Source organism: Dendroctonus ponderosae, unplaced genomic scaffold (assembly GCF_020466585.1).
Source record: "Dendroctonus ponderosae isolate FM_Combo_2020 unplaced genomic scaffold, Dpon_F_20191213v2 Dpon_F_20191213_1, whole genome shotgun sequence".
Taxonomy (NCBI): domain Eukaryota; kingdom Metazoa; phylum Arthropoda; class Insecta; order Coleoptera; family Curculionidae; genus Dendroctonus; species Dendroctonus ponderosae.
In genome coordinates, this window is record NW_026017110.1 from 45,929,200 (window position 1) to 45,937,666 (window position 8,467).

Below are 8,467 nucleotides of genomic sequence, written 5' to 3' on the forward strand. Positions count from 1 at the left end.
TTCGCAGCGGGTAGTGTACAGCATCGATTTCTGTGGAACCCAGTAGCTGTCAAAACTTTCACATTTTTACGAATAACTCGGAAATCGTAAATTTTGCAGGTAAAACGTTTGACACAAACTTAACTTAAATTTTGACGACAAATCTGAAAATGAATGAAAAAAGGGGCGGTTCCATTTAAAAAACCAAAGTTGGTAACTACCACACGTTTATGATACACCCCGTATATTGGAAAGTAATTTTAAAATGTGGACCTTTTAAACATGAAAAACTTTCGTAGGACGTATTTTCTTGTAAAGTTCATATTTACTGAGATATCGCACTTTGACCCACTAATGAGCAACCCTGTATATATACACATATGAATATATAGTATAATAAGTAAATGGTAATCCCAATTTTGAATTACGAATTAATTACTAAATCTAGAAAACATTAATTAGACATATTACATTTCTGAAATAGCTGTGGCGCAGATCCCCCCTCGAATGGGAATCGCGACCCTGTCACCCTGTCCCAGCACTTTGGGCGATTGGATTGGTGGATGCGCACAATAAAAAAACCCAAATTCCAACGCAACACACAAAGTTTACTGGTAAAACGTGGGGGTTTTTCACGTGAAGGGATGCCAGGTACTTCTTGTTCTGTTGCAAAATATAAATAACAAGTGAAGAAAACACAAGAACAAACAAAAAAAATCTGATCTAGGGATGACACGAAATACTTGTCACAGGTATTTTGGAACAGATATCGATATGGAACAGTCGGTACCTGTGACCGACATTAAAAATAACATGTGATTTGAAATAACAGGGCTCGCCTACGATGCTGCTCAGTAACAGTCAACATCTGGGCTTATGGGATATTTCAACAAAGCAAAAAGGCAAATACTTACCTTTATGAATTTTGATTCCCCGCGGCGTTGTCAATTGGTCTGAGATTTAGTGAAAGGAGATATTTTATTCTCGTGAAGTGGTAAGGTTTTGTATGTATGGGAGTGAGACGTGCACCCATGATTCGGCAAATAGCAATACTCAATAAACAAAAAATATCGGGAACAGCAGTAACAGCCGTCCCCGATATTTTCTTTAATGTGACAGACCTGTGAGTCACAGACTGTGACTGACTGACGGTTTTTTCGGAATTCTGAGCTGTTCTTTGCCCTTGAAACTTGATCTTTTTCGACCAATAGCAGTGCTTCTGAAGTAAAATAACATTTGTTGCATCTGCCCAATGGAGTAGTGGACGAACTACATTTAAATTTGTATAGGCGCTATTTACATACTCTGGACATGTTTCAATATTTGTTTATATCAAACATAGCTGAAGTATTAAATGGCCAATTTTCAGTTAAGCGATAAGATGAATTGTAATCAGTGATTAGCATGAAAATAGAATATTTTTCACATTTTACTGCCCTTAAATGGGAAAGATAAAACCTCATAAAAAATGTTATAACTTTTTTTTGAACATCAGACCTTGTATCCATAAAGGAACAAAAGGCATTCGGTCGTCGGTCATAATTTATTGCTGAGCCAGCAGATTTGCACCCAAATTACTGGGAAGTGGCGTGGATATCCTTCAATGGAACAATTAGTGCAGTCGGATTAGATTAGATTTTTTCCGTACACTAAATAGATGAAAGTAAAATTTTTACATTAAATTTGGTTTTGGCACTATAACTTACTTTGACGGTGTCTGTATACTTTATAAATGGTATAAATTTTAGTTCCGAAAATTCATAACTTTCTGTTCATTCCTATTTGCTATGTAAAAAGGACTTTTGCCAGATTCTAAATACATTTTTCTTGATACGTCGGAGAGACTTCTCTGAGGCTGTATTTTACTGGCAAAGAGTTATACTACAAAGTACAGTAAACGAAAACTTCATTACTGACTGACCAATAATGACCAATGAATGACCAAATGAATGACCAAAAGTTATGGTACCATTTTCGCGAAACAAAACTAAATTAATTATTGAAAATTAACAAAACGCTGAAATCGACGGGTTTTTGAAATTTTTGAGTAAACTAATGAACGGATTTTAATGTAGTTCATCTGATATTATAGGTATTTTTAATACTTTAAAAAAAGGATAAAACCTTTTTCAATAGCATCAACGGTTCAACAAATATGCACAAAAAACGGGCTTTCGCACGGTCTTTAATTATTTATAAATCATTGTTTATGAACAATGTTCCACAGCCGGAAATCAAGCACAACCTATAGTCTCAATATTCTGACATCCTTCCGAACAACTTCCAATAATCTTTTACCATCATATTTTGAGTGCCCGAAACAGGCCTTTTAAAGTCTAATCCGACTGGCCTCAAAATACGCTTCAGCCCGGTTTCAGGTACAAACCAATATTTATCATGGGCCAAAATAACATGTGACAACAAATCACAAATACTTGGAACAGTCGCACATGGAACTGGAATGGAAATGGAAAAATACTCGTTTGTGTCATCCCTAGTACGATCCCTTTTTTCGACCGCACACCCGCACCACCCTCGAACTCGGACGCACTGAGCGCCGCCGCGCACTATTAGTTTAAGGTTGAATGCGAGGGATGATTATGGTGGAAACAAAAAATTACGATAAAATAAAATGCAAGTCCAGGAGAAGTTTATCGCCTGATTTACCACCCGGCACGTCTTGGCATAAAGAAATTTTTTCTTTAACTTTCATGGCTCGCTTGGTTTCTGTCATCATAATACATTTCTTCGAGATCATTCTATTTTTTTTTGATTAGGCATTATTATTTTTGGAGAGGTACTAACCTCCTAAACTTCTTTGCATTTACACGCACACTGAATATATGAAAATAATTTTGGTTAACAAACACGACTTTTCTATACAATTTTAAGTTTCCCCAAAGTAGCCCATTGTACCACATCTATTTAATGACTGGGCAAAGTGTGTGAGAAAAGCTTTGCTGCAAATTTGACTCTCTGTCTCTGTTCCTGGTCCTTCAATTGTTAAACAATTGATGTCAATTTTATGTGTTATTCTCAAATCTGATTCTGAGGTTAAGCTTATAGATTATTGATTTGTTTATTTCAACCCCATTAATTGCAAAACCATGATCTAGGAAATTACTTCTGATTAGTTTAAGAAGGTGGGGGGCGTCGGCAAAAACATAAATTTTGTGATTACTTGGACTTATAAACCATGCTTGTTCTTCAGAAATACCTAAACTTTTATAAAGTTCCCTATTGCTTCAACCCAAATCACACACTGTGGCACACACGTAAAATCCGGGACTTTCTATGTCTTGAATTATTTGAAATAAAATCTTTTTGTCGTACGTCAGCGTATTTAATTCGTAGTGGATAATGTCCTTTGCGACATTGCCTCTCCAAAGAATTCGTTGCAATTTGCGTTGGGGTTTGTCTATTCACATCATGCGGTACATTTTTTCTATGTCTGCAACAATCAAGATTGGATAGGTGCGCATACGTAACACTATTTCGAAAACGTATTTTTGTACTTTAGGCCCTACCTTAAGAACTTCGTTTAAGCTATGTCAGGAGCTAGTTTTTAGAGTTGCATTAAACACCACACGGAGTTTCGTGGTGCTGCTGCTTTCTTTCAGTACGGCATGATGTCTAAGGTATACACAAGTTTCGTCAGGTAATTTTGACTCTGGGATAACACGTGACATGTGGCCCATTCTTTCACATTCACTTAAAAACTTTGCATATTGACTTCGTAACTCGGTATTTTTCTGTAAACGTCTTTCCAAGGCAAGTAAACATTTTAAGGCGATCGAATATGATTCTCCTAAATTTGTGTAATTGTCTCTTAAAGGAAGCTGAACTACGTAGCGTCCATCTTTGGGATCAATTTTGTAAATTTTTTGAAAACTTAATTTGCATTTTAATTCTTCATTCGTTAATTTGTTTTGTTTGATTTCTACATTTTCGAGATTCAAAAATTTCTGAATTGTCTCGGTTAATCTTTCGTTCTCGTTAACAAAACAATGCACGTTTTCCTTGGTTGATTTAGTGTTAAAGCTTAAAGGTCCTACTAACACCCATCCGAATTTTGTATTTTGTAAAATAAGTGCGTTTGTTCCAAGCGATATTTTTCCGTTATTCAACGATCGGAAAAATAATTCTGTTCCAATCAAAATGTCAATTTTGCTGGACTTGTAGAAACTTGGATTCGCCAGTTGAACGTTTTCGGGTAACTTTAACAAGGATCAACTGAAACTTGTGGTAGCTTCGTTGTAATTTTATTTATAACAAAAAATTCTGCGCTTGATAGAAATGAATTGTATATCGCTTTAATATTTGTTTTAACTTTGACTGAAATGTTACAAGACGCGTTATTTATCCCGAGGACGGGTACGTTTATTGCGTTACCTGGAATATTTAATTTCCGATATAATATCAGAACAAAAGTTTGATTGATTTGTTGAATCCAGCAAGGCAACACACTTCAGAAGTTTGTTCTTTGAATCTAGGATGTAAACTACTGCCGTTGCAAGTAGAACCTGCAAATTGAGTTGCGAATCGTTTACGGTTCGTACCTGTGGCTCTGCCACATTATCGGCGGTTGATTCATATGCACACGCATTGATGCTAGTTAAAACGGTGCGAACAGACTGCGACGAACCAGCAATGTTTTCAAGAATATTTCCGGGATTAGTTACGTTGTTTGTACGACTAACTGCTGTAAAGGAACCATTATTAGTCGCATTTCGGTTGGAATGAAAGTTATAATTGTGTAATATGGAGTTATGCTTTTGTTTGAAAACTTTGCAAGTTTTGCTTGTGCAATCATCGATACTATGGCCGGTTTTTAAACAATTAATGCAAATTCCCAAACGCTTCAGCTCAACATATCGATCTTTACATGATAGTGCCAGTAGTTTATAGTATTTGTATGTGTAATGCGATGTTTCCTTGCAAAACAAACAATGTAATTGGTTACCAGCTTGACGCAGTTGATTTAGAAAAAGTGGAGCGGTTGACTCGTTTGTGCTTACTTGCACTAACGTGCCCCGATCTTGAGAGACTCTCTCGTACGCGTTATGTTGTTTGCTGTCTATGGTTTCGAGAACTTGACATCTGTTCTTCAAAAAGTTTAGGAATTCTTCGAACTTTGGGGAATCCTTTTTATTGAAGATTTCCCAATCTTTACTAGTATGATTATCCAATTTTTGCGAGACTAAATAGATTATTAACGTGTCCCATTGTTCTACGGGTTGGTTGAGACTTGCCAAGGCGCGAAGATTGCGGACTATATTATCGATTAATTTACCCAAACTTTGATGCGATTCCCTTTGTACTAAAGGCATCTCAAATAAGTTTCGAACGTGGTTATGTTTTAACACGCGTTTGTTTTCGTATCTTTCTCGTAATAAGTTTATTGCTTCGTCGTAATAAGCTTCGCAAATTTCTAACGATTGAAAGACTTGCGTTGCTTCTCCGCGAACGCAAGACTGTAAATAATAGAATTTCTGAATCTCTGTTAATTCTAAGTTTTTATCGACCAAAGCTTGAAATACTTCGAAAAATTGAATCCATTTTTGTAAGATCCGCTAAACTGCGGTAAAGCAATTGGTTGTAGTTTTGCGTTGTTTTGAAGAGGTTGTCCTCAAACGATTGTCTCTCGTTCTCTTGGTTTACATCTAACTCTTCGAGTTTTGTCTGAATCACTCGGAACTTGGTCCAAGTTGTCTCGAGATCTTTAATTCGTAATTTTAACATCGTTTTATCAGGATTCACCCCATTTACGTAATTGGTGAATCTTGTTAATGTGGCCTTCAATTGACCTCTACGAAATACTAGCTTTTTAACTTCTTCCGTGGTCGCGCTGCCAGCTTGATTTGCGTCGTAAGTTATTTTTTACGTTTAATCACTTCTAATGAAAATTACTCGTATGAAATGTTTCAATTTCTAGCTGTTTTCGCGTTGATAATACTCACACAAATTTTGCATGCAGGTAGGTGTATGTTAAAACGGAAACTACCCAATGGTTACTTATGGTACGGTGGAAAGAACATACTTTTGATTTTTTATATCTCTTTGTGGTTAGCTGCTCTACGTGGCAGCACTGTCTACTTATGTTCTTTGAAGAGAGCGTGAAGTGGGCACAATCTGGCGTTGATCACTCCTGGTTTGGATTTTCGATTTTTGTTAAGTTCACTTTTTACGTTAAATATTCGACTCGATTTGTCAAAATGTTTGATAACCGGTTTGAATGACTGACATGTTTGATATCCAGCTCGAATGACCAAAATGTTTGATATCCGGCTTGATGGACCAAAATGTTTATATCCGGCTTGATCGACCAAAATGTTGGTGCGACTGTTTGATTTTCGGTTAGTGGACTGTAAACACTTTTTAATTTAAATCAATATATTTAATTACTCAAACTAAGATTTAACACGTATTTTGAATGGTGGTCGGTTGTCGGCACGGCGACATGTGTTTGACTATATCTAATGATCGACTTCTTTTCTTTGACTCTAGCTTTCGACTTTTTTTGGTTTTTTTTTTATTTATCTACTACTTCGCTAGTGCCTGTGGTGCACACTAGGATGTCGGTCGCCGTGGTTCAATCGTTCAAACGGAACACATTTCGTATTTAATAATCTAAATTCTAGGTAAATAACACCACTATGGCTATTCAATCAAAAGTTTGGCTTTATTTGAAGCATAGTGCTGTTCACATTTAAAAATAACAAGCTTTGGACACGTTTGCCTTTTAAGGAACTTTGTTTCCGATACACTATTTCTCCAGCTTTTGTAAAAATCCTTTCTGAGGGCACTGACGTGGCAATTATACGCAGATACCTTTTAGCTAAAATACTAAAATTCGGATATATCAGTTGCCTAGTTTTCCAATACTGCAATGGATCTTATTTTCTACTTATCGGAGCATCTTCCATTACATTCACAATTCTAGAATTGCTTGTGACAGTGACGTTTGATCCGAAATATTTTTCACTTGTCTATCAAAATCCTTCCCCACACGAGATCTGTTCCATCATCAGGATCTTCACAAACGTTTGTTGTTATCTAGCCCTCCGTAAATAAATTTGAATTACTTTCTAAGCATCTTTTCATATTTTGTTCTGTTTTTCATTAGTTGAAATAGTTCCTCCTGAATGTTTTCTCTTGCCCTCTTCGCCAGTTCTGGAGTACTAAATGCTCGGTCTTTAAATCTAGGATATAGTATAGCGGCACTCGACGTTGTGTTGTTGGTTTCAATATTTGCAAATATTTTTGATAAACGTTGCATTAAGCTGTTAATAAGTTTTAGTGACTCTTCTCGTATAATTGTGTCGTTAAATTTATGATATATAGAATTTAAATACCTATCAATATTTATAACTTTAGATAATGTTACTGTTTTTTCGGAACTCATTTCGGTTGTCACTTGTTCGAAAGATCTAAGGACTTTGAACGATTCTTTTATGTTGTTCCATTCGGTTTCGGTCAGTGACGGTACTGGACTGGGCAATAAACCAATCGTTGCTGTGATTCTTCTAGCTTTATTATCCTTTCGCACATGTAAAATGTAGAATCCCACCTAGCTACAACATCATTTTTCAGCTTTAGTGGAGTGTTATCAGGATTTATTTGTTTTTGGACAGAATTTTTTTTTATATTGGCCGAGTACTTCTGTGAAAATATTCTACTATGGACTTGACTTTTTTTCTGGACACATCTATTTTTTTAAGGGATCGCTGCACTATTAGGTTTAATGTGTGGGCAAAGCAAGGAATTTATGCCCAACCGGCTATTTGTATGGAATTAACCACATTTGGTACATTATCAGTTGTAGCAGCATATATTATTCCTGATAGACCCCATTGACGTATGATTATCTGAATTTGATCACACAAATTTTTGGCAGTATGACTTTGTTGATAAACTAAACAATCTTGGAGGCAAGAATAGAATCCAATCCAAATCCAATCTTTAGAAATGAAGTGAACTGTTACAGAAATATAACTTTCATTGGCGATCGAAGTCCAACCATCTGTTGTTATATTGATATAATCTGCTTCTTCTGGCAATACACGTAAGGTATCTTTTGCATTTTCATACTTTTGGGGCAATAAAGATTCTCTAAAAGTTTTTCAAGTTATAGAATTAATTTCCGAAAACCTGCATCATCGATAATGGAAAATGGCTGTACGTCAATTATCATCATATTCAAAGTTAAGTTATTCATTTTTTGCAGCTTAGATAGAGTTAGGGGCCTCGATACAAAACTTTCTAACGATGTCTGTAATTTTTGTTTTTTCGAATCATGAATCAATTTTGGTGACGTGGACTGTACTGCTGAAGTTTCATGGCAGCTGTTTGGTACTCCTATGTTAAGAATAACATAACACAACCTATGAATAATGTGAACATATTTATTATCAGCTAAGTTTACAAACTTCCTACTGCTACTTATCTACGGCTTCTTAAATCTAACATCGTTGGAGTGTCTAACACT